The sequence below is a fragment of the Triturus cristatus genome, chromosome 3_1, assembly GCF_964204655.1.
Source record: "Triturus cristatus chromosome 3_1, aTriCri1.1, whole genome shotgun sequence".
In the NCBI taxonomy this organism is placed as follows: domain Eukaryota; kingdom Metazoa; phylum Chordata; class Amphibia; order Caudata; family Salamandridae; genus Triturus; species Triturus cristatus.
The window spans coordinates 664,374,404-664,402,068 of record NC_140583.1 but is presented as its reverse complement, the minus strand read 5'-3'; the positions used below and the strand labels follow the sequence as shown (position 1 = coordinate 664,402,068).

The following is a 27,665-nucleotide window of genomic DNA, read 5'->3' as shown; positions in this document are numbered from 1 at the left end:
CGCCATCGCTGAGATGAAGGCCTCGGTGGATCAGCGTTTTGATACACTGGCGCAGAAAATTGACTCGGTCCTCGTGGATGTTGGCCTAGTAAGGGCCGATCTATCCAAGACTAATGACCGGGTCGATTCTTTGGCCCACACCACATCGGGCCTCACGACGGATGTGGCAGCCCTCCAAAAGGAGGTGCGCCGGCTTGGCCAGGCGAGCGCGCTGATGGATCGTCGCCTGGAGGATTCTGAGGGTCGGGCCCGGAGGAACAATGTCCGTATTCTCGGGGTGCCTGAGGGACGTGAGGAGGCAGCGGCGGATCTATTCGTGGAGGACTTGATTCTCACCCACCTCCAGCCCCGGGGACTGAGTAAATTCTTCGCGGTGGAGCGGGCCCACAGGGTTCCCGGGGGAAGGCCCAAGGCCGGAGCCCCCCCGAGGCCTCTCATCGCCCGGATTTTCAACTTTCGGGACAGAGACGCTATCCTGCAATCCTCCAGACTACAGGGGCCGGTCAGACTCGACAATATGGATATAAATTTTTATCCTGACTTCACCCCAGCGGTCCAAAAGCAGAGACTAAGCTTTCTCGGAGTCAAACGTCGTCTACGGGACCTAAATCTCAAGTACGCTATGCTTTTCCCGGCTAAGCTGCGGGTGGAGTTGGATGGCCGCACGCACTTTTTTGATCGTCCCGAAGCAGCCGGGGACTGGCTAGATACCTTGCCTGGGGATCGGGATCGGGATCGGGGGGGTGGGGGGGTCTGTACTGTTTTTAAGGTGCTCTCCGGGGGACGACTGATGGCTCCTGTGTGTGATGGGGGGTAGGGATTTGACTTTGTTGTCTTGGAACGTTAATGGACTGGGGGATAGGATCAAACGAGGTGTGGTCCTGCAGTATTTGAAACGAATCTCACCCGATGTAGTCTTCCTGCAGGAGACACACCTTATTGGAAACTCTTTTTGTGCCATGAATCGGCGTGGCTATCGTTTGGTGGCCCACTCGGGCTTCACGTCGGGCTCATGGGGTGTGGGCATTATGGTGAAGAACTCGCTCCCGTTGGAAATTGATGAAGTGCGCCATGATGATAGGGGACGCTATGCTGTTTTAGTGGGGAGAATGGAAGGCAAAGTAGTGGTCTTTGTATCAGTATACGTCCCACCGGGGCTACAGGCGACCACTTTTGCAGACCTGGGGCGCCTCCTCCTGGGCCTTCCGGGGGGACTCCTAGTGGTTGGGGGGGACTTCAATGCGGTGGTTTCTGGGACTCTGGATCGTCACCCCCCTAGGGACCTCCCCCGGGCCCAGGCGTGGTTATCCGGCCTCTTGGATACACTGGGATTGGTGGACTGCTGGCGCTTAAAACATCCCACGCAGCAGCAGTACACTTTCCACTCGGGGGCCCATGGTAGCCTCTCACGGCTTGATCATGTCCTTGTCCCGGCGGCCTATGCTGGGAGTGTGGTGGAGGTGCGCCATCTGGCGCGGGGTATCTCAGATCATTCCCCGCTCCTGTTCCATTTTGATGTCCTTCCGAGGGGTGAGGGCAGGGTAGTTCCCATCAATGCCTGGTACCTGCGCGACCCCACCATTCGCGCTGATGTGATTAAATCCTTGCAGCGATACTTTGATGAGAATGTGGGGTCCGTCCCTTCGGCTATCTCCTTGTGGGAAGCCTTCAAGACAGTTCTCAGAGGAGAGGCCCTGTCCCTTATTTCCCATGCCCGGAGGCGCGAGCGGGAGGAGGTTACCCGGGTGGAGGCCGAAATTGCTGAATTGGAGGGTGATTTAGAGGGCGGAGTGACGGATGCTGTACTACATGTCCTACAACTTAAGCAGGCGGCCTACAGGGCCCTCGTTACGGAGGCGGCCAGGGGCCTCAGTAGGGAGCAACAGGGGCGACTGTATGATGTGGGTGATAAGGCGGGCAAACTGATAGCGTGGTTGGATAAAAAGGAGAGAGTGAATCGTGTGGTCCCGCTGATTGAGAGGACGGATGGTGTGAGTGTCACCGAGCCAGAAGAAATTGTCTCCTGTTTCGCGGATTATTTCCGCGAGGTGTATTCTCCGGTCTCTCCTTGCTCGGAGGAGGACTCCCATTCCCTGCTTAGGGATATCGCGCTGCCCTCCCTCTCGGAGGAGGACAGGGTGTCGCTGGATGTCGCTCCTACATCCGACGAAATTGCCCTCGCCATACGTTCGGTTGCCTCTGGCAAGGCCATGGGCCCGAATGGCATCCCTATCGAGTTATATAAGTTGCGACCAGATGTACTGGCACCCCACCTCCGCGCGATGTTCCTGGCGGCCCACTCGCTGGGCTCCCTCCCGCCGGACCAGCGTCTGGCTACTATCGTGGTGATCCACAAGGAAGGGAGGCCTCGGGACCGGGTCACATCCTATCGGCCTATCTCGCTCTTGAATGCGGAGCCCAAAATTCTCGCCAAAGTGCTGGCCAATCGGCTGGTCGGCGTGGTGGGCGACCTGGTCCACCAAGACCAGTCCGGCTTTATCCCCCATCGCAACACGGCCCTTAATCTGCGGCGCTTGCACGGGGTGCTCGCACGTGTCCCATTCGTGCGGGAGCCGGCCATTTTGGCGTCCTTAGACGCCACTATGGCGTTTGACACGCTTGAGTGGCCATACATTTGGGCGATGCTGGCGAAGTTTGGATTCGGCCCGGGCTTCATCAGTTGGGTCAAATTGTTGTATTCGGGCCCATTGGCGCAGGTGGTGGTGAATGGAAGAGTTTCGGCCCCATTCGAGCTGGGCCGGGGCACGCGACAGGGCTGCCCCTTGTCGCCGCTCCTGTTTGCGCTGGCCTTGGAGCCCCTGGCGGAGTGGCTGCGGTGGCACCCCTCCATCCGTGGTCTCCGTTGGATCCCCGAGTATGAGGACCGTGTGTCCCTATACGCTGACGACATCCTTTTGTACCTAGCCTTCCCATGTAAGTCACTCATAGTCCTGGTTGATGTTTTACGTTCATTCGGCCGGAATTCAGGCCTTGTCATCAACTGGGCTAAATCATGCGTGTATGTGCTTTCTGGGGAGGCTCCTGTCCTTCCGCGGGGTTGTCCGATTCAAATTGCCTCTCAGGGGTTTCGATACCTGGGTGTCTACATTACTCTGGACCCAGAGGCACGCTACGAGCGGAACTTGCTTCCCCCTCTCCAGCGCTTGAAGGAGGACGTCGTGCGCTGGCGGCGCCTGCCGCTTTCGCCGCTCGGCCGGCCGGCGTTGTTTAAGATGATGTCGTTGCCACGTTTCTTATACGCTCTCCAGAACACTATGGACCCAGTCCCGGCGCGCTACTTCCGTGAGGTGGAGAGTTTACAGCGCCGCCTGTTCTGGGACGGGAAGCCGCGCATTGCCCTGGCGAAGTTGACGCTCCCATGGTATGACGGGGGGATTGCCCTCCCGGATATTAAACGGTATTACTGGGCCTCCCAGCTAGCTGCAATTAACCATGGCCTCTATGGGCCCGCCTTGAACCCGGCATTTGAGATGGACAAGATGCTACTGCCCGGTGGCGACTACAATCGAGCGCTCTACTCTGGCGCGCCCGACGCTCGCTTGACGGGACCTACGCGTGTCATGGTCAGAGTATGGCATGCGGCTAATGCAGCTATGGGGTGGAAGGACCGTTTGACCCGGGCGTCACCGCTGTATGCGTCTGAGAAGTTGGGCTCTCTCTGGACCTCGAAGGGCTTTGGGAGATGGGACATGATAGGCATCAGTAAAGTGGGGGATCTCTGGTCGAGGGGAGGATTTAAAACATTCGAGATGCTGCAGACGGAGTTTCAGTTGCAGGGCAGTGAATACTTTCGATACCTGCAGATCCGTCATGCACTGGGCTCCGTCTTCCCAGACGTCGCCTCCATCCCGGAGTCTTCCCCCCTGGAGGATAGAGTGCTAGATGGCCACGTCCCAGACAGCACGATCTCCCTTATTTATAAAAAACTGATTAATGATCGATCGGGCTTGCTGACTGGCCTTCGCGAGGCTTGGGTTGCCGACGGTCTGGAATTGGACGACGAGGACTGGACCTCCGCGGTGGCCTCTCCGAAGGAGGTGGCTATACCGGCTCGCCTTCGCTTCGTCCAGCTTAAGATACTCCACCGGGTCTACATGACGGGGCCAAGGCTTCAGCGTATGGGCTATACTGAGGATGGATTGTGTAAGCGTGGTTGTGGTGCCGTGGCGACCTTCCTGCATATTTTATGGGAATGCCCGAAGGTGGAGCGATTCTGGCGCGGTGTGCACGAGGTCCTGCGAGTGGTTACGCGTGTTGCGCTGCTGCCGGAAGCGAGGAGATGCCTGTTGAATGTGTGGGAACCAACTGACTACTCGGCTCCGCAAACGTGGTGGGTGACTCTGGGATATATGATTGCTAAGCGTGATATTGCGCAACTGTGGGGATCCCAGAACCCCCCGGCGGTGTCGGCCTGGAAAGAGCACATGGACTGGTGCATGTTTCGAGAAAAGGTGGTGTATGTGGCGAGGGGTAAGCCTGGGACATGGGTGAAAGTGTGGGGCCCCTGGAACGCCTACCGTGGGAGTATTTGCGCGCCACCGTTGCTGCCTGCTGCCTCACCAGCCCCGTCCCCTTAGCTGACTCCTTCCCCTAGCCCCGGGCACAGGGTTCCCCCAGTCCTCGCTCTGTTTCCCTTCCCCTCTTTGGACTCCTCTGGATAGTTGGGGTTCCCCATTGGGGAGCACGTGCTGCTACTTTTGACTGTGGGTAGCCTTGTGGGTGTTGTTTTCTTGTTGTTTGTATAAAATGAAACCGTACTGTGGGGTATTATGGCTGTGGCCCATGATGTTGATAACTCCTGCTTATGCTCCTTTGTAACGCCAAGTGTTCTATGAACGTATGCCATATGTTTCTGCCATTCCTAGCGGCCGGCCGGAAGGTTGTGGGCCCATATTTGTATATTCTTGAGATTTGTAATAAACGGTTTCAAAAAAAAAAAAAAAAAAAAAAAAAAATTTCACAGACCAAGGAGTTTCAAGGTACGGTTGCACTTTTACCTTGGTATAGCCATTCAAGAGCGGCCACGCATGTTTTCTTTTTGAAAAGGTGTCTTTATCCAGGAGTAGTGATAAATGCTTTGTTGTACTATTAATAACTTTTTTAAAAGAGTTCAAGGTAATTGGCATTTCCCAGACCGAGTTTACTGAATATTCCTATAATGATGTGAGTAGATATTTCCACGCCTCTGCTTACTGGTTTAAGTTTATCTCCTGCCACAATAGTTTGGACAATTGATTTGCAGTATCCGTTTTTATCCTTTTCCACACCAAATAAATTGACCTTTTCGCGCAAGTACCTGATTAGTCACCCCAAATTCCATTCGTATCTGCGCGGGTGATGCATAATGTGGAATTAAAAAGAGAGCTTTATAGATTTTCGTGACTGCGTTATTAATTATGACCGAGTCTTTTCCACACAATGCTTCACCTCCATATGTCAAAGTTGGTAAAAGTTTTGCTGATAATACTTTCAACAGTGGACCATAACTCTGCCCTCCTATGGATTGCAGTATAATTCTGAATGCCACTAGCAATATTTTAGCTTTTCGTTGAATATCCATCTTCTATGGTTGATATGATCCTCGTTCACCAAATAGTACTCCTAAATATCTGTATGTATTCACTTGCTCTAGTTGTGAGTTATCCAGAAACCATTTATACTTATGTTTCGACCTTGATTATTTGTTAATTTCCATGATTTTAGTCTTTGATTCGTTTATCACCATTCTATTTTCTTTGGAGTAGGTAGATATCCTATTTAACAGGCATTGTAGTCCGACCTTTGTTTGGCTAAGTAGAATAACATCGTCTGCATACAACAGGTTTGATATCGTAGTATTAGCTAGTTTAGGTGGACAAGCATTCACCTCGTCCAGGGCTCGCGTTAGATCCGCTAAAAATAAATTAAAAAGCAACGGGGCCAGGACACATCCTTGTTTCAAACCTGATGCTGTTGGAATTTTTTCTGTTACTGTTAGCCCATCTCCCATCCGAACGCTGACCCATGTGTCAGTGTACAGAAGTTGGATTAATTTTAAAAGGGCGAGTGGTATACCTAGATCTATTAACTTCTGCCACAAAGGTCTCCATGCACACAGTCAAAAGCCGCCTTAAAATCTACAAAACACAAATATAGTGACTGCTTCTTAGTAATGTATTTATCCATTAGAACAGATAACACAAGGATATTTGTTGTGGTACCTAAACCTTGTGTAAATCGGGTTTGATTAGGATGTATTATCTGATTTTCTCTTACCCATTCTGTTAGGTTAGATAGCAGTACACCTGCAAATAATTTGGCATCAGTATCCTGGAGCGTAACGAGTCTGTAATTTTCTGGCAAAGACCAATCTCCTTTTTTGTGAATGGGAGCTATCAGCGATCCCTTCCAAGTTTCAGGTATCGATGATGACCGTACAATTTCATTAAAGACCTTTGTCAGGTATCCTGCCCATAATCCAGGGTCATTCTTATAAAGTGCAAACGGTATACCATTTGGGCCTGGGGCACCATTTTTTTGTTTCCGAATTAATTTACAAATTTGTTTATCGGTTATATAAATATCTTGTCCTCTCTTATTAGTTCGAACATATTAGCCCTAGGTTTCAGTTGTATTGTATCACCAGCAGGATTTAGATGTATAGACAGGAACCTGATCCACTCATTCTCGGTTAAGGATGATGTTACAGCTGTTCTAATTGATCGTGCTAAGCCGTTTATCAACGTCCAGAATTCTCTGGGGTTTGGTTTACTACAAAAGAGTACTTTAGCCCAAAGATCATGTTTCTTTTTAATCTTTTCATCCCACAATAATTTCTGTAGGTTACGATTGACCCTTTTTAATCTTAAACCCAAATCCATATCTTTAGGATTAATTTTTATCGGTCTCCTCAGTTGATCTTTTCAGAATCCTAGTTGTTACGGTTGGAGTAATTTTGTTCTCTCTTTCTGCTTGTACCTGTCCTTTTTAAAAGATTTTTTGCTTAAAGGTATTAACAAGTTTTTGTATAAAATCAACCCATTGTTCAATTGCAGTTAAGGTGTAATTATCAAAACATATTCCTACGAATTTAATGGCCGTCTTGTCAGTATCTTCTTTACTGTGCTCCTTCCAAATTAATTTCTTATAGTTTACTGAGCCCGTCTGACCTGGCAATGTTCTATATTCAGTATGCTTGTTAACAGTCAAATTAGTAATAAGTATTTGTTGACTGTGATCACTCTCAGATGCTTTTACAATTGAAAAAGAGATCACATTAATAAAGATGTTCAAAGATACCATAGTGTAATCAATTCTTGATTTATGATCCTGTGATTGAAATGTCCAAGTCGGTGGGGAGTCTTGGGGTAACCTCCCGTTTAGAATTCGTAAGCCCAGCGCTTCTAAATCGTTAACAAAAGTTGCGCCTATTTGGGGTTTGAAAGCATTAGGTACAGTTGGAGAGGTTTGCTGCGGAATTGCCCAGAGATTATCTTGTTCCTGAATTAACTTATCTCGCATATTGGGTACAAACATATTTAAGTTAAAATCCCCTGATATAATATACTGTGTGAAAGGGTCATCCATCATTAGCTGAGATAGCATTGCAATCAGGGTGGTTGTCATAATGCTTCTTGCGCTTACCGTAGGATGTATATATACATTTATTATAAACAGATTTTTTAAGAGATTATTTTCGATATACCGCAGCTTTACTATCAATAAATTTGGGTTATTTGTGTCAATTTGCTCGTGTTCCATTCCTAAATCTAGAGCAACAAATGTGGCTAAACTCCCGCTGAGGCGTCCCCATTTACTTTGTTTAATTGCAGGCTTAACATATCCTTTGTATCCCTCAAGCATTACAGGGTTGGTAGACCAGGTTTCTTGTAGAAGTATAACATGATAATAACTAGACATTGATGATAAATATGCATTGCTTATTTTTCTTCTTAGGCCATTAATATTCCATGAGCATAATTTAAGTAATTCATTTTCTCCGTTTACTTTAGCTCCTGACTTTACTTTTATATTCTGTCATTGTATTTTACTGCCATGGAGAGCCATACCTATCCACTTTTCATTGACTCCAATTGTTTTTTCTATTTCCACTAGATCTGATGATTGTTTAAACAATGATTCTGTCTTTCCAATTGCATTTTTTAACACAGACTGTACCTGTGGGTTTACTTTATTTTGTTGATAGAGATTCAGGGATAAGGGAATAGCAAATGGTTTTGGATACATTGTAGGCTGTGGCCTATTGATTTTTATTTCCCCAGCTGAGGAAAACTTCCTTTTCATTTATAATTAATTCGGCTACAAGGATATTGTCCAATGTTATCAATGTCATTTCCTTGCTACTATCAGGAATTGTAAGAAATTCAATGGATTCAATGTTTTCACTTGAGATTTTTTCTAGTGAGGGAATAGATTTAAAGAGGTGAAGAATATTTCCTCTATTTAAGATATCATGGCTACTTCTTGCCTATTCTGGGACAAAAATCAATTTTGGTTTATCATCTACTGTTATATTTGGACTTCCCAAGTCTATAGTGGGTAGAAGGACGTAATTTGAGGGCTGCCGAGGCTCTTTATCATGATCCCTTATACCTACATAGCTAGTATTTTTTTGCCTTTGGAGATCCTGAGAACTATTATAATTTATGCCCTGAGTTGGTCCTAGGATTTTGTTCATTAGTTGACCGTCCATGTCCTCTTTCCTCATAACATTGTTTTTTTCCATTGTAACTAACTTCTTAGCAGTTTCCATCTTTTCACATATACTGTATGGTAAATTATGTTGAGCCTGAGTTGTTCTTTGAAGTATTGGTTGTATTTGGTTTTCACTCTCATCCTCTCTTCCAACTATAAATGAGAGGATCAAGAAGGGAATTTTTATATTATCCATCTTTTCCACCTGTACCTGTTCTTTGAATTGTTCTTTGAATTGTTTGTGAGAGTTGTCTTTCTACTTTCTCACTCTGCTCCTCCTTCAGTTTTACATTGCCAGGGGTGATCATTGGTTTTATTAATTTTTCCTTTACATTTTCATCCGTTGGAATCATTTCTGTTACACCATAAGGTCCTAACAATCCTCTCTCTTTCCCATCTCTTTCTGGATCATAAGACATTATTTCACTAGTTGATAATAAGCCATCTCTGCCTTTTAAATTTTGTGTATAATTTGTGTCTTCTTTAGAATAATTTTCCCTAGTGCCTTTGTTAAATAGGGCAAAACACTTCTTACTACTTCCATTGGTTAGAGAGCTCCTATCCACATGAGATTCTTTAACTCGTTGTCCCTTAAAGCCTTCAGTTTGATTAGGATCCTTATCTTTCAAAGCATTAGACTTTCTTTCTAAATCTTTTGTTGCTATTACCAAGCTAAATTTGGCTTTATTCCTTGCTTTACGAAGTTTTTTATTCTCCTTTTTTGATAAGTAATACTTTGGCGATTTATCTTCCCTGTCCTCTCCCTTGCTAGGAGTTTCTTCATCATTTAACTTACTGATTTTTTAGTATCCTGTAATAGATTCTGATCTACTTCCATTCTTCTGTTATCCATAGTTGCCGTTGTTGGATAACGGTTGATCTTTTTTACTGTTCTGCCCAATTTTTTCCTAGATGGTTTCTTCTCACTAGGAGGTGAGGGTTCAAATTCATTTATTACTGGTTCCTTCACTATTTCTCCAATACATGCATTGACCAGTTTCTTTGACTTATCAGAGATCCTACTTTCCTGTTGCAGGTCATTTCCTGTTATCGTAGTTAGGTCCACTTGTATCTCCATTTTATTTGATTGAAATGTCAAAGCTTCTAATGTCATAACAGATGTACAATAGAAAATATCCCAGATTGATCCTAGTTCCTGGTTACTTGTAGTTGTGCAATGATGGTGTTGTTGGCTACTCAGATTTTTTCAACACTACAATCCAATTGAGTGACAGTCTCGGTCTCCTCTTCATTATGTAATTGCTTTAACTGTATTTGTTTTGCATTACAATGGGATGCTATGTTATTAAAGAAACATTTATCACTCGGTGTACTACATAACTGTATGTCCTCTTTACTGTTTCTATATTCTCCTTTATTTGCTTTATATCCATCCAGGTCATCCATGTTAAGATAATGCGTTAAACTATTATCCTTGTCAGATTCTTTGTTAGGAACGATATCCCCATCACTTTTTACACAGACATCACTACTAACTATGCATGGTGATGTTCCATCTCTGATTGATTCTTGAGTCTCTTGATTTACTATTGGTAATATTGTGTTAGTCTCTGTGCCAGGTTCCCATTTTATTTTCTCAATTATTACATTTACCTCCAAATGTGGCCGGTTACTGACAATCGATATAATCGGATGATCTTTCAGGTGCATCTAAATCGCTCTTTTCCTTTTGGATTGCCTGGTCTATACTTAGCATTTCAAGATCCGTAACATGACCCTTTATTATGTTTGATTTTACAATTTTTTCCCTTTCTAAAGGATACATACACGTACTCAATGTTTGTGCATCTGAAACTTGACCAAGATTTTGTACATTTTTTACATTTTTATTATCCGGTTTAATCGGTGTTTGGAGATTGCTTGCTTCTACTGCTGTTTGCATCGACATAATAGCCTCCAGTGGATCCTCCATAAATCAAATTTATTTGGAATTTTTGAATACTTTTCAAACATTCGTGCAATAGGAGAAATTAAAGATCGATTCCCTTCTACTGTATTTGTTTTTATTTTTGGTGCTTTTAATTCTTGAGCTTTTCTTATTCTTCTTGTGCTAGTTGCAGAGGCTCTTTCTCTGCCTGAGCGCATAGTGGAACCACTCCAACCAGTACTTTTACCAATATCTTTACTTTCTTGTGCTCCAATAATCCAGTTGCAAGCAGGACCTCAGGTAAAACACAAACTGCGCCCAGATCAACTATGCCACCCCTGGGTCCTCCTGGCACACTCTCTACCGCTTCCGTTACTCCTGCTGTCACTGCTATAACTCGCAGCGGCACTCAGTAACAGGGAGCCTTTTGGCCTGCTTCTCAGCTTCCTTTTAATTCCACAGTCACCACCGTATTCACATCTGCAGCACCACGACGCACTGCAGCAGTTATGTTGGTATTACGGGGGAATGAAGCAGTGAGACAATGAGGCGCAAAGTGATAATATTGTTCCAGTATGAACACAACCTCCTCCTCCTCTGACCTGGTTCCAGCTCCTACACTTCACCTTAGCTCCTATACATGCTTAGTCTAGCTCGTACTGTCATTTATAAGTGGTTCTCGTGTTATTATCCTTAATGTTTTGCAGTTAACCCAAATCAAAATGGAGCTATATGGAGCTATAAATAGTAGCTTTGTGTGCTTTAAAGAATAATTGTAGCAGTACGAATTTTAAAGTAGTACAGAAGATTATGGTACGCAGCTGCAGTGTCAGCTACGGTATGACCCCCTCAGCACCCGCACCCGCAGGGATCCAGGGTTCCAGGAATAATCCAATCCAATCCAATCCTGCTGTGAGCAAAAGGCCGACAAGGCCAACAAGAACGCCAAAACACCAAGCAAAGCGGGAGCCAGCCGCCACGTCAACTGTGGAGAGGGACGCCAAGGCAGAAACGGGAATCCAGCTGCAGAGAGGATGCCAAAAACGGCGGGGCAGAGGCGGGAGCCAACCGCTCAACACCGGCAGCAGCAGTAATCACGGGACTCACACCGGCTGCACACCTGAATCCACAATGCTCCAGTCGCCCACAGTCAATGCTAAACCAACCGGGGCACAACGCTTCGCAGTTGGCACTGATGGCAACCGCGCTCCCCGCCTTTTACCTCAGCCTTCAGTGCAGCCCTCAAAGCAGCTGCCTCCCCACTGCCTTTACCGCTTCTGATGTGATGTGTCCGCGTCCTGATCCGTGCTGAATCCATCCGGGTCTGCAGATCCTTTGGCTCCTCTGCACCACGACTCCTAGCCCTGAAGCTAATAGCTCCCGGGGGACGGCCGCCGATCCACCGTCCGCCGCCCGCCACTCGCTCAGAGCTCCACCTCCACCTCCGACAACCGTTTGCGCATGCACCTCACAGAGACACTGCACTCTCTGTTCCAACAAATGGAATTCACTTCACCTACAGATGTTAGTTTCGTCTCCTGATGGTGCTTAGGAACCTTCACAACTATAACATACCGAAAATTTGCATTTCCGACCATGTGCATATTAAGAAAGAACACAAAGGATGTAGGATGGGCCTTCCAGGTAAGACATCAAGACTACATATGGAGATATTTCGGAACCCCATCAACAAATCTGAAATGCTGAGGGAGATAGGGAAGTAGTTTGAAAGTATTAGATGAAGATACCTCACCAGAAATAAACTGAGATGCCTTTAAGGTCATAGCAAGGGGGTGGATACATTTGCAAGAGGCATAGTGCTACTAGCGATTAAGCAAACCTGGCAATTAAAAATGTTTGAGCAGGCTGATAAAGACTGTACGTTTACCTGGCGGAAAAAGTTAGTAATGATTAGGAACCAATCAGCAATTCTTTGAGCAAATAGGGATGAATCCACTTCACTGAAATTGAGGTGAGAATTTTGTGACAAGGGAGATAAGGTTGACATTCTTTTTGCTGATTGGCTATAGTTGCAGAAGGCTAAAATATAAATTGAGAGCACCAGAAAACCAAACGGGAGCTGGCCATTAAGGGAGCATGAGAAACAGATGCTGTTTCACAACTTTTCCAGCATCTCTATGAATACATTCACGAATGAACGGAAGATGTTCAGGCATACAGCGGGCCTTATACTATTCCGGCTGTACCATAGGACTGCGCATTGGCTCGTGACAACCTCATAGAGGTCAACAAGTATGCAGGAATATAGATACAATTAATATGAATAATAAGCTGGGATTGGACATGTTTCTGGTAAGCTTCTATAAGATCCTAATCTCTAAACCTGGATAAAGACCCTGAAGACTGTGCCCCTCCTATAGGGAAGTTGCCTATTAAATACGACACAAGATTTGTTTAAAAAATCTTGACTTATTTGTTCATCTGTGTATAGATTTGGTTTTCCCGTGGCCCCCCCCCTCCCTCTCAGACCCCCCTTTTTATTGACCACCCTAGGGTGGTCGGGTGTGGAGTTCCTCTGCTGTGGTTAGACGCCCTTTCAATGTTTTTCGCCTTGCTTTTTGTTTTTCTTTACTTTTGTTCATATTTATGTAAAAGGGTATATCCTGACGTCCCTTATGTGCAGTCTGATCTCCTGTAATTTAGCGGAGCCCCTGTGGGCCAGTCATTGTTTTTTGAACTGCTTGATCATTTCTGAATACTAGCGGCCGGCCCAGGAGGTTGTAGGCCCGTGCTTGTAACCTTTTTCTCTGCACAATAACATTTTTAATAAAAAAAAAAAAAAAAATCTTGACTTGAAAATGTGGTGCATGATTTGGCAGAACCAGATCAGGTGGGCTTCATTAAACATAACCAGCGATATAATAACATTAGAAGGGGTGCACATCTTATTGAGAAGGCCTACAGAAAGAGGGTCCAAGCTCTCTTCATGGCTTTTGAGCTGAAAAAAAAAAACATTTGATGACTTGTGCTCGCATTTTCTTTCAAGAGTTTTAAGGAAAATTGGCCTTGGTTCCAAATTACAGCACATTAAGAGGATTACATGTCTAGAAAGCCTGTCAACTGAAGGCCTAGAGTGATGGTATGGCACCTTCTGTTGACAGGCTTTCACCAGAACTTCATAAACAAATCTCAGGCGATCTACATATCTTGAAGGACTAAAGCACCTAAAATAAACCTTCTACCTCTAACTGCTGGCTAAACAGAGCAAACTGAGGAGATTAGTATGGATGGGAGGCAGAACAAGGAAAAGCAAAAAGATTTTCATATTGCAGTGGGGTGAAGGGGAGGTGAAATGGGACTGGCTTGCCCTATTGTACTCAAATATTACTAAACAGAATACTTAAAGATAGTTGTAGAGAGGTCAGCCAAGGACACTGAGAAATGATGGTTATCAATGTTTGAGGCAGTGGTAGAAAAATATCTATGAAACTTAGCATGACTGGAGTAAAGGCAATGATCAAGACACACAACTCCAGTTAGGACAGTTTTTGGCACACGGCGCAGCGTACTGAAATTAAGAACACCAAAGAGGGATTGGCTTAATTTGAACCGGCAGGGGATCTCAATATGCAGTTTACATTCCCAAGATTCTGTTCTGAATATGGTGGCAAAAGGACAGTTCCTAGGTTAAAAAAAAAAAAAAGTCTAATGATGCAAAAAGAATAACAAATATGATATTTTATTTTTACAAAATTATAGGTCTATTCTTATAAATAGTTTAGTAAGTTCACGTATCCCTTGAAGAAGTGGCAAATAAAATCTTAAATGTTGCGAAACACGTTGGCATTGTTTGTGCTGGATTTCTCATTTTTTTATTGGAACTTTCTTTCACATGAACAGTGTAGAAATGTGGACCATGAGGCATCATCCCCTTACCTAACATGCCAATCCAATACAATCCTCAATTTACATCTGTACTGGCTAGGGCAAATTCTGAATGGTGTAGACACAGTGACTCTAATAGTCTCACTGATCTGTTTCTTCAGGAGCTTATTAAGTCCTTTGAAGAATATAAAAACATTTTGGGCTTAACGCGATAGGACAGACTGAACATCTTCAATTAAGATGCAAGGCTTTGTATCCAGTGGATACAGTAACAGTTCCTAAGCAACCAATGTTGTTTGAAAAGTATGTTACCAAATTCTTAAATAGTCTTAGATCAGCCTTTAGGTGCCCACTGATTCTCTAACTAGTTAACATAAAGCTGGGAACAAATATCAAAATACATGGAAAGGGAAACTAAAGAGATCCATTTTCAAGGAGAAACAGTGTGACCTTTTGTCGGCTATTCCTTAGAGCTTTGGTCAGATATTTCTAGGATCAATAGAAGTATCCACAATAGGAACTCTGCACACAATGTGATGTACCACTGGTATATCACGCCATGGTACCCATACAAGATTTTCCATAACATCTCAGACTGCTGTTGGACGTGTGATATGGGGTCTGAGGCCATTGGGACACATCTGGTGGGACTGCTTGGTTATTTTGGAAGGAGGTCCTGGGTCAATTTAGGGAAATGATGGGACTTTCCATTCCCAAAGATCTGGGTTCAATTATTCTGGGTTTGAAAAATCCACAATTACAGGATGTAAAATGAGCTTTACTGTCAGTTGCCAAAATGCTAACTACAATCAACTGAAAGAAGAAAGATCCACTTGTTTCCTTAAATTATGGCTGTTCGCATTGGTGCAAGCTAATGTATGTCCCTTTTCTACTACAACAGCAGGGAAATTCTTGAGGATCTGGATTCCTGAATATCTATGTGGTGACCTTAAGAAACTGCAAGCACTACAACTCGTTGAATGAGTGGGCGGGGGGGGAAGGGGGACGGGTGGGCATAGACGGTAGCCTTGAGGCTGGATTGGCTAAGATATATATATTCATTCCTCCTGCAGATGGTGTGTTGCTCTAGGGGGGTGTGAGGGGGCTTAGTGTTTTTCTTTTCTATAAACAAAAAAGACCACTTTTTAACAGTCTTTAAATCTTAATTACACATCTGCAATCTACTTACACCAATAAGTCCCCCAGCATCCAAAAGCCATAGGCAAAGGCACAATATTGCAAATATGCAAACATCCATGTCTGCTTACCTGACAATTTCTTAAACCACAGCACCTTCCTTTTCTTATGCACCTCTACTCACCTCACATTATTCACGGCCCGAATGGCATTCTACACCCTTCTCTTACATGGGGCCCATCCACTCACATTCCAACTCTGCAACTCAACCATCAGCATTCCTCCCTCCCTGTTGCACTGAAACTGTTATGTTAGGTGTATTTGTCTGGTGCGCTTGCTGGGCCTTATTAGAATAGCCATATTTTCAGTTTCTTGAAAAATTCAAGGACTGAGCTAGTGTTTCGAATATGCAAGGGAAGTTGTTCCCAGTTTTGTGAGTCTGGTACGAGAAAGCTCGTTTGCAGGCTCTGGTTCTTCGATACACGGGACATGTGCGAATAGAAGACAAACAGAGTGGATTTTTGTGCTCAATGTGTGGATTATGATGCGACTGTTGAGGTGAGGGGGGCCTAGATTGTGTAGGGATTTGTATATATGCAGGAGGAGCTTGAAGAGTAGACGTTAGGTGTGTGGGGAGAGAGTTTGAGCTTGAGTCTGGCTACCGTCTACTGAATTACCTGAAGTCTCTTGGTGAGATGTGTGTTGATACCGACAGTGCACGTTCCCATAGTCCAGCTTGCGGATGACCAGAGCCGGTGCGATGGTTCTATGGATGTTGAGCGGGAGCCATCTGAAGATTTTTCTGAGGAGTTTGAGGGTGAAGAAGTAGGAGGAGGCAACCATGTTGATCTGGCTAGTCATTGATAATTGGTAATCAACTATTGCCCAAAAGGATCCTGGCTTGGTTAGACTGATTGGGTGTTGGTCCTAGGTTAGGAGGCAACCAGGTGTGGGTCCATAGCGCTGAGTCCTTTCTGAAATTACCACATTTGTCTTCTCACAGTTGAGTTTTAGGCAGTTCATCTTCATCCATTTGGTGACTTCTGACATACAGATGGTGAGCTTCACCTGGGTGTTGAGGGTGGAGTGGGAGAGGGTGGCCTGGGTGTTAGATGATGCAGATTGCATGAATGCGGATGATGTTGGCGAGTAGTGCCATGTAGAAGCTGAAAATGGTGGGGTTGAGCAAAGATACTTAGTATACTCTGCAGATCAGGTTGGTAACAGTAATGGCGCTAGACTGAGAGACTTGGTGAGTCTCATGATGAAGGGTCTGATCCAATAAATGAAGGATCTTCTTATGACGGTTTCATGAATGGGGTGGGAACTTATGTGAAACATGACTAAGAGGTTGAGCAGGATGAGGGCCGCTATTTATTAATATAGTGGCAATGAGGGCAGTCTTGGTGATATGAGTGGACCAGAAGCAAGATTAAGAGGGTCCAGGAGTTGGTGGTTATTGATTGTGTAAGAGTTTTTCCAGTACTTTGGTTGGGTAGGAGAGGAAGAAGATCGGTTTGTAGTTTGCTAGCGCCTTCAGGTCTGCTGAGGGTTTCTTCAGGTGTAGAATGGTGGTGTGTTTCAGGCATCTGGGAAAGTGGCTGTGGTGAAGGAGTTGTTGAGTATTGGGGTGATGGAGGGCAGATGAGGTCTTCAGGCTGGAGGGCAGTAAGAATGGATGGGTCCGGTTGGGAAGCAAAGTTGTTGTAAATGGTGTTCATTTTGTCCCTGAAGTAGTTGGAGACCGGGGTACAGAGATGTAGTGATGGGGTGATGATCTCGGAGCTGCTGGTGGAGTAGATGAAGTATCTACTATTGCAAAAAGTTATTAACATTGGTGGAGCTGTTCTCAATGCATTCAGTCAATGTTGCGTGTTTGGTGGATCCAAGTTGCTGGTGGTACCGCTGGAGGGCGGATTGTTAAGTGATTCTGTTGTTTTCAGAGTGGGTGTTTATCCACCAGCATTCTTAATAGTTTACATATGCGTTTGGGGAATCATAGTTCTTCTGCGTACCAACTGGCTTGAAGTCTGGCTCTGGGAGTGATGATGGTTTTGAGTAAAGCCAGAGAGTCTGTGCAAGAGGTGATCTAGGTGTTGATTGATCTGAAGAAGATTTGGTCTTTGTAAGGCGGATAGCGTGTGTATAGCTATCAGGTTCATGTGTCCTTGGGCAACCTATTTTAGTTGCATTGAGCAGTTTACGAGCGTGTGATTCTGTGTTGGTGTGGGATGTTTAGGCCGAAGCAGACGAGGCAGTGATTGGTCCACGTGATGGGGGTGGGCTTTGTCTGCCGTGCTGCCAGAGAAGTTGGTAAAGACAGGGTTGAGAAGGTGTCTGCAGGTTGTTGATGTTTTGTGTGATTTTCCAGATGGAAACTGAAGTTGCTGAGGACAATGAGAGAGCTGGAATCAAGCAATGGTGGTGAAATGAAGTCTGTGACGGTGTTTTCGAAGTTGGATCTTGGGTCGGGAGAGCAGGGACCCCAAGGGGGGGTTTAGCTGGAGATGTTGGGCTTAAAGGCTAGGTGTTCCAGAGGTTACTGGAGTGTCCAGATGTGATGGAACAGTAGATGTATTCTTTATAGGTGACGGCTATTCCTCCTCCAGGTTTGCCGATTCTGTCCTGCTTTGGGATCTTGAAACCAGGGGGGAAAGCTGCTGGGAAGTTGAGGGCCAATGTAGGGGTGAGCCAGGTTTCTGTCAGGAAGAGAAGGCCTGGGGAGCGGTTGTGCAGACGCTCTCATACTTCAATGGCATGCCAGACGATCTATAGAGTGTTGAGGGGGAGGCAAGTTAGGGTAGGGCTTGAATTGTGCTTGGGGGTATTGTGTGGGGTGCAGATGTCACAATCCCAGTCACCACGTATGGGTTACTCTTCCACCATCCTTTCACTGGTTGCGCCACACCTTCCACCAGCCAAGCTATCCTCACAGCAGCTTTAAACACATACTTAAGTTCCTAATACCCCACCTTCATTCTGCCCCCTCTTTCTCTACTCCCATTGCAATTGTAAACACTTCCATCAAAAGAACTTACTTTCAACTCCCACTTCCACCACCCCGGCTAACCTTCGCTGTGCCCCTTCTTCAGTCCACGGACACTACCACCTCCCCTTCATCCATTTTCCTCCTCTACCAACAATATCCCCTACTTCACAAGCTCTCCCACTTCCTTGTGGAGATCCCAGAAAACTATTGACTCACAAACCCAGTCAGATCTCTCCTAATGCTCTTTAAGTTAGCCTTTAAGCCTCCTACTCATCTTTCCATTTCATATTCCCCTAACCCGCTCCTACCTACAGCATTGATCTCTAGCGCCCTTCTTAATTTGTTTACACCTTACGCTAAACATGCTATCTTCTGCATAATCATCAACAAACAAGAACTGGGACCACATTTTACACTATCACTATCTCTAATCCAAACCAGCTGTTTAAAAGAGAGATTATGATACGACTTCCTGCCGATCATTAAAGAAGCTGTACCTTCCAGATACAATTCATTTGCAGTACGGCACAATCAACAAATATAGTAGAGAGACTGAAATCTATAGGAACAGCATCCCAATCACACAATTCTCTCAGATCACAGCAGAAAAGTGTGTATCCAAACTATTTCTATGAATGCTATAATATACCTCAGTATGCACCATCTTCTTTATCACTAGATGCCTTCCACTAAAACTTAAACTTTGCAGAAGCCTTCCCAGATTCGAATACCATTGTCACTCTGGATTACTTTGACATACTCAAAGAGTTCGACAACAAAGATTTGCATCATATTAAATTATTAATCTCTAAACTGGAAGCTCTGAATCTGCATTAGCTTGTAACTAAACAAGCTCACACAGCACAACACACTCTGGATATCATCTTATACTCCTGCAAGATGGCATTGATCACCAACAGTAAATCGGTCATTTGCTCTACTTCCCTAAAAAAGAAAAGCAGGACTCTTTCAACCTCGTTGGCAGAGCACTAAACCAGGAATAAGGTATCCTTGAAGATCTAAATGTCTTACTCAAGGGAATTTTACCATCAGCTCCAAGCTGAATGAAGCTGAAACTCTTGATGCACTCTACCAATGAAGGAGAAGGCTGCGGAAAATCATGAAACCATCTATGATGGTACTCGAAGAAGCAAACTAGGCAGAAAAAATGGTGGGATAAAATGGAAAAGCTATGCCACCAGCAACACAAAAAGGTACACAAGGAAAACCCATTAACATTAATAAAACCTACTATGTGAACCACATCCCTAATTCAGCTTGCCCCTCAAGAATAACAATGTACTAATGAAAATGAGGCCACCTTGAGGGGCATCCACTTGTAGCCGCTCTTTGATGCCTTAGTTGAAATGTTTCCTCACTGAAGCATCAGTAGTAGAGAGGAATAACCAAACCATAAAGAGAATGTTAAGCAAAGGCAGCTGGATCAGGATGCACTGGTTGGGCTAAGTTACTGCCTCTTATTCACTCTAAGATACACCCATCAGTTATCTAAGGGCTTCATCTCATTTGTGAATTATTTTTTGGGAGACAACCTAGAACTTTGCATAGACATGGCCCTAGAACAATGAGAAGAGGAAAAACTTGAGAAGCATTCTATGGTTGAATATGTTTTATCCTTCCATGGTAGGCTACAGGAAATCTTAAGAATGCTTAAAAGAGTTAAGAGGAAGTCCACAATCAATGTATTAGTTTCCACAGTTTGTAACACAGAGAAAAGGTTTTGGTCATTCGGTCTACTACCAAAAATAAGATGCTTATTTAATGGTGTAGGAGAGTAGGATCTGCACTTATGTTGCCCCCACTTTTTTTCTGATGTATACACTGGTTTCTGACTATAGTCTGGCTGGGTCCCTGCTAATCAGGGCCCCAGTCTCACTGATCTCTCTAAACAACTTGGTGTGCATATTAGATGCACTAGTGATTGGATACTGTGGTGCCTTATGAGCCCCTAGTATATGGTACCTTAGGTACCTAGGGCATTGGTACTTCACAGGCCTACCAGGGGCTGCAGCATGTATTATGCCACCCCTGGGAAGCATTCACAATCTGACACCACAGGCCTGCTACTGCAGCCTGTGTGAGGTAGTGTTAGCACTCCTCACTGAGGTATAGGTTCCTATATCTCACCATACACACACATATAAACCTATCAGTCACCCCTCTAGCAGGCCCTAACAATCCTGAGGGCAGGGTGCTTGGTTTACTATGTGAGGGGGTGCTTCTGCCGGAGCAGGACCCCTCTGCAGCTAGCAGAGTTTATTCTTTACTGCTGTTTGTGGATGCGGTTAAACCATATACTCTTAAGTGCATTATAACCTCGCGGTAAATGCTAACTTTGGAATGACTGCATCAAAACATGTGTTTGGTGTCAAACAACTTGGAATCCTACACCCACACCAGTCCCACCCTTCTAGAGGGGACCACATGTACCCACTGTACTACAGGGTAGAAATCTTCTAGAGCCCTGGCATCACAAAATGGATGCCACCAGCACAGACACCGGGCTGCCCTCCTGCTGCTGACCGAAACTCGCAGTGGAGGAAGTCCAACAAAGGGTATCCTGTCACAGGGAGGTGTTACCACCTCCCAGACAGGATTTAGTGTATTGGAGCTGGGTGGGTGCACTCTTAGAGTGCCTTTGAAGTCCTGCACTGGGGGAGCAGTAGGCTCCTCTGTGCATATGCCAGCTCAAACCGGTTCAGGGGCTACCTGCCCCTGCTCTGGCGCGAAACTGGACAAAGGGAAGTGGGTGTAACCACCCACTACCCTGACCCTCCTAGAGGAGTGGTCATAGAGCTAGTCCCTCCCCTATCTTCACTATAAGATACCAAGCATTGCCAATGCAATTCAGATTACACCTGGACGACGCTCTACAAAGAAGAATCCTGGCCCTCTGACGTTCCACTATCTCTGGAAGACTGAAGAATCTCCCTTGGAGTCAAGGGGTGACTCCCCTGCTTGGCAGGCACCAGTAACTTGATCAACGGTTGCAAACTTCACCGCTCCCGCCGGAGTCCGAAGTCCCTGCGTCCCCAGAAGCGGATTTCCTGACCTCTCGACTGCCATCTTGAGTCCCCAGCGAAGCTGTGGCGTCTGGACCCCACGAGTGACGAGGAACAGCAATACCAGGGAACCGTGCACTGATTTCGAGTGCAAACCCTAAACAACATTCTACGAACTTGTGCTTTGGACCACCTGTAGTCCAAGTCCCTAGCAGGTCTGGTACCGAAAATCAGCGGCCTACCCCGTCCCGAGTGACCGTGGGTTCCTGTGGAACTTTTCCTGCAAAGGCGTCTTCGCGGTTGCTTGCCCGTTAGTGACTCACCCGAAGACTTTCTCATCGACTTCAAGGGCTCTCCTGGTTGCTTGGGGCCTGCCCTCACTTACCCTCGCTGGGTAAGTCCATCAGACCTTGCTGGTCTGCACCATCTTCAATCTTCACTCCACACGAGACTTGCAGTTGCCAAGGCTTGTTGGCTCCAATCCGGCTGCCGACACCGTCATCAGCTGCAGACGTCGTGGGACCTTCCGAATCCAGCTGCTGGTCATCGTCGATCTCTCCTGGACCTCGTGAGCGAAGAGAAAAATCACCATCGACGACCTGAAGCGACGCGACATCAGTGGTCATCCATCCTGCTGGCCACCGGTCACTGGCAAGTGACTTTGAACTCTGTCCCCTCAATTTTCAGGTCCTCTTCACCTTCAATCCATACTCGGATTCCAGCAGACACCTCTCCAGTCGTCACAAGCAGCAAGTCTTCAGTAGGTCCCATTGAAAACAGCATCGCGACCCGATACCAAAAGACACCTATGCACCCGGCTTCCGTGGGTGAGGTAACTCGTGCACTCCGGTGCCCAAGTGTGTGTTGGCCCTCGAAATACTTACCCTGTAAGTGGCTTGCTTGTTGACTTTTCCGAAGTGCCCTAAAACTTTAAATTACAAACCGCGACTTGTGCCATTGAAACCTATAGGAAACCCGCTGCTGTGTTTAGACACTGCACGCGTCTCCCGTGGGCTGATTACTTACCTGCTAACACTGCAGAAGTAAAGCCCCAGCGATTCCCAAGGCCCTAGGCCTTTTCATTTTGCAAGTCGAGTTTGTTAAATCATTTTTTTTAGTATATGGTCTGGTACGCCCCTAGGGCTACAGCCATATTTGTGCTTAATTTATTGAGAAGTGTTGACATTTGAATGTGTATCTGGGTTCTAATCTCATAAAGAGATTAGTAGAGTGTATCTAAGAATAAATACATATATATTTGATATATACCTGTGTGGTGTCCTTTTCATTTGGTAATTCAAGAGATTATAAGGTAAAACAAGCTGCTTTACATTCCTCAGACACTTAGCCTGAAGGCTGCTCTCCGCAGCTACCACTAGTATAGCTTTCTTTAAAAGGTTGTCTTAAACCTATCTACCAAGAGTCGAATTGGACTGGTGCAAGGTGGCCACTATAACTAGTGACCAGCATATGCCAGGCCAACTACTCACAAATGGCATAGACACTGTCAGGTACTAGAAACCGTAGACAACATCCCTTATCACATAGCTCAAGCTGATAAGAAACAATGTATACAGGTTTATCACATTAACATGCTAAAGAAATGGGAGGAGGTCAAAGATGGTTTAACCATTTTGCAGCTGGAAGATTGCGGGACAAGATTAGGAGAAAGTATTTTCTCTCCGGACACATGGGAGAATGTAATAGCGAGGGCTCCCCTTACAGAACAACATAAATATGAAATAGTACTGGTTTTGGTGCCCCTCAATAAAGTATTCTCAACTCTCCCTAGGTACATCACTCTGGTAAAGTATAAATAGAAATTCATGAAAATTGTATAAATCAGGTTGTGTATCTGTATGAGTAGGAGTATGCTCTTATATAGCACATGGCTATCCGGAGGCATCCCAGCGCTGCAGACGCGTGGTAAGGAGCAGATGGAATTTATGGGGAAAGTCATGTCGTCAGTGGTCTGCGGAACAAGAGGTGGTTGGTTTCCTGACGGATTGGAAGAGGGAGGGAGTTCCAAAGCCTGGAGGCGTTATAGGAGAAAAGGCGTCCGCCTGTGCAGGACTTCCTGATTCTGGGGACATCGGCCAGGTGTAATTCATTGGACCGAAGACTCCTGGTAGATTTGTAGGGTTTGATAAGGTTGTTAAAAATAGGAGGACCTTTGCCCTGCAAATTTTTATGTGCGATGCACAGAGCTTTAAAGTGTATTCGCTCTCTTGTATCGGGAGCCACTGGTGTGTTTTTAAGGCCGGCTTGGAGTCTTGCTGCAGAGTTCTGGACCACCTGAAGTTTGTGGATAACTGAGGTGGGTGCTCCTAAATAAAGGGCATTTCCATAATCTAGCCTTTTTTGGATTTGGGGCGGGTCCCATACACGACAGCCACAGAGTATGCAGATTGAAAATTGCTTGGTTACCCAGCAACATGAGCTCCGTCTTGTCGCCATTGAGTTTGAGATGGGACAGACTCATCCAGCTGGCGACTTCTTTAAGACAGGAGCTCAGGTTCCTGGGAGCCTGCTCTGCCTGGTTCAGTGCCACAATAAGCTGAGTGTCGTCCGCATAGCTGATAAGTTGAATTCCAAAAGGTGCAACTATCTCAGCCAATGGGGACATATACACGTTAAAAAGCGTGGGAGCTCAGGGAAGACCCCTGAGGAACCCCGCACTGCAGTGGAACTGGTCGTGAATGGGTATTACCTTCAAACACCTTGAAGTATCTTCCTTCAAGGAACGATTCCAGCCAGGAAAGGGCCCTGCCTGTCACTCCCAGTTTTTTGAGCCGGTGTACCAGGGTGCGGTGGTTCACCGTATCGAAGGCTGTACTAAGGTCTAGGAGGATTATGGCTACGGACCCTCCGGAGTTCAAGATCTTTCTAGACTCCTCCACCACCGCCATTAGTGCAATCTCCGTGCCCCGGCCAGGACGAAAGCCCATTCGGGAGCAATGGAGCAGTTTGAAGGTTTCAAGATGTGGAGAGAGTTGGCGTTCACATATTTTTCCGCAACCTTACTAATACCAGGGAGTAGGGAGATGGGATGATAATTGGCCAACTCCCTGGGATCTAGATGTTTTTAAAAAAATAATGCTTTCACCATAGCAAGCTTCCAGTCCTGGGGGACTACACCAGATGCTAGAGAGGCGTTGACTAGATTAACAATGGGAGGAATGATGATAGGCATGGCGGACTTCAGAATATTAAATGGGGCCGGGTCCAGCGGGGAGCCACTCTTGATCATATTAAGGATAAAAGGAAGACGTTCCTCAGTGAGTGGAGCAAAGGATTCAATAAGAGGGGTGCTATTCTGGAGTTCTACTCCGAGCTGCGCTGGAAGGTGTTCATTGTTAGCCGGTGGAAGAAGATTCAGTATGAGCTGAATTTTGGTGGAGAAAAAATCCGCTAGCTCCTCACAACGGAGGCCTGAAGGATCAGGTGCCGGGGGGGGGGTCTGGGACTTTCATAAGTTTTTTTACGATCCTGAATATTTCTTTGGGTGAGTTGGAGGAGGATGATATTTTTTCATCATAATAGGACGACTGTGCTGCTTTAAGTGCGGCTTTATAGGAGATGATAGATGCCCTATAGTCAGATTTTTTCTCAATTGAAAAGTCTTTCCTCCACATTCTTTCTAATCTTTTGCACTGCTGTTTTAATTTGCGGAGTTCGGGTGTAAACCAGGGTGAGTTGTTTGAGCCAACTTTTTGTATTATGGATCTCCTGGGTAATACTATGTCTAGTGATTTCTTGATCCATAAGTGGAACTCACCGCTAGCTATTGAGGGGTCAGGGTGGTGAAGAGGTATGGTGGATTGCAGTTCCTGAGTCCATTCCTCTATGTTCATTTTAGGCCATTGGCGGGCTTGAGTGCGGGAGGTGAGCACATTCGGGTGTGGAGAGCATGACTGCCATGCGAAAGGGATTAGGAAGTGATCCGACCAGGGGAAGGAAACAGGCTCCTTTCCTTTTAGTTCTGCTATATTTGAGAAGATCGGGTCCAGGAGATGCCCTTTAGTGTGGGTGGCTTGATGGATCTTTAGAAGCATCTCGCATGCTGCAAGGTCATGGGCAAGATCATTGGCTATTATGTCCTGGGGGTTATTGAAATGAAGGTTGAAGTCTCCCAGAAGATTAAGATTGGATGAGGTGCTAGCTAAATTTACCACAGATTCAAGCAACTAACTACAGAATTGCCCCAGGGCTCCTGGGGGGCGATAGAGGAGAATGCCGGCAAACATGATTAAGGGGGTGAGCGCAATGGAGAAATGGGCATTTTCACAATCTAAGAGGGGGCTGCCCAGAATGCGGCAGACTAGGTGGTCTTTATGGATAATAGCAATCCCTCCCCCCTTGCTGCCTATTCTATCAATGCGCTGAATCAGATAGCCAGGGGGAAGCGCCTGGACAACATCTGGGTCGGAGCTCGGTACCAACCAAGTTTCCGTGAGGAATAGCACATCAGGTGCAGTATCTTGTAGTAAAATGGAGATTTCTATGGCATGCTTTGGCAAGGATCTGCAATTGAGCAGTGCCATGTTAAGCTGATTCCCACTCATCGACTAGTTTCTTGCCATTGAAAATAATTAATATGAACAGTGGGAACACTTCTGTTGCCTTTCCTCCAAGGCGATGGAATGGTTACACGGTGAAGTTAAAGTTTTCCTAATTTGAAGGAGTCTGTCCTGTGAGTATTGGAGGGGAGAGGAGGGAAAAAGGACAGGGGTTCTAGGACCAGTGCCCAGTCTGGCGCGGACGGGTGCAGACGGGCTTGCCTTTGGCACGCCCCGCTCTGCATGTGTTTTTATCAAGTGGGGTGGAAAAGAGCTAGACCGCCAACCTGCAGTAGCCGGAAGTCAACTCCCTCCACTCAATCGGGATTGGGACCCGTGGAGGACCGAGGAGGTATCCGGTACGCCAACTATCCAGATCGTCGCAACACAGTGATTATTTGCACATACAATTTCAGTTATTTTAAAAATAGGTGCACAGTGAGTTAAAATTCAAGCGGGCAACAACAGCTAGCGTGGGCAGTGTGATCGCAGAGCATAACACAGGCGCCACCTACCTTACACGTGACCCCCCGAGACTAGAACAGCAGAGATCCAGAAATAGGTTGAAACTATGCTGCAACAAAATATCAATGAATCCTCCCAAAGTGAGTGGTCATCGCTGATTAATTTGGTCTGAAGGCGCTATACAATTATGAATAGATTTTATGAGTACATTAGATTTACATCTTTGATACCTAGCTCATGCTCAGAGTGGATGAACTCATAGAACAACTAGGAGAAGCTCAATTCAGTAGTACTTTGGATCTTACCAAAGGTTATTGGCAGTTTCCATTAAGATAGTCATATCACAACAAGACAGATTTTTGCAAATCCCATAGATGAACCAATTTAAGCGAATATCTTTTTGTCTTCATCCATCTTTCAGAGGCTTAAGGACATGGTTTTATGTCCTCGCCAAGGTTATATGGTTGCAAATCTTAATATAATAATTTACGGTTCCTCGCAGTTGTTACAGCTTTAACATTTTGGAAAACTATTAACACAGAAAGAGGCAGGCTTAACCATTAATCCTCTTGAATGTATCCTAGCAGCGCAACAAGTAAAATATCAGGAATATACCCTGGGTCAAGGCCTCATCCATCCAAAAGCCAAAAAGGTAGCAGCATCGCAAAAGATACTAATAAAAGGTTTATACTGAATCTTTCGGACTTGGCCAACACTCTAGTCAAACTGCTCAAGAAAACAATGCCCAATCAAATACAATGGGGACTAGATCAAGAGAAGGCTTTTTCTAGCCTAAAAATAAAGTCCTCAGATTCGGTTTTGAAAATACTGCAAACGGATAATGCATGCCTAGGTCTTGGGAGCTGTCCTATCACAGGAGACAGAGGATGGGGATTCATACATAAGCAGAAAAAATATTAGCTTACAAACGACATTAAGCCGCTAAAGATGAAGAGAGCTTGCCATTTAAATGGGCCACAGATACATTACTGGCAACTTATTAGGTAGACATTTTTTTCCTGTACACTAGGCCATGTCATTGC

At 45.5% G+C, this 27,665-nt stretch overlaps 1 protein-coding gene across 7 annotated transcripts in view; it reads right to left on the bottom strand.

The window, feature by feature from the left end:
* ARNT2 (aryl hydrocarbon receptor nuclear translocator 2) overlaps nt 1-27,665 on the bottom strand; it is an 803,119-nt gene that overhangs the window by 158,389 nt on the left and 617,065 nt on the right. The window lies entirely within an intron of this gene.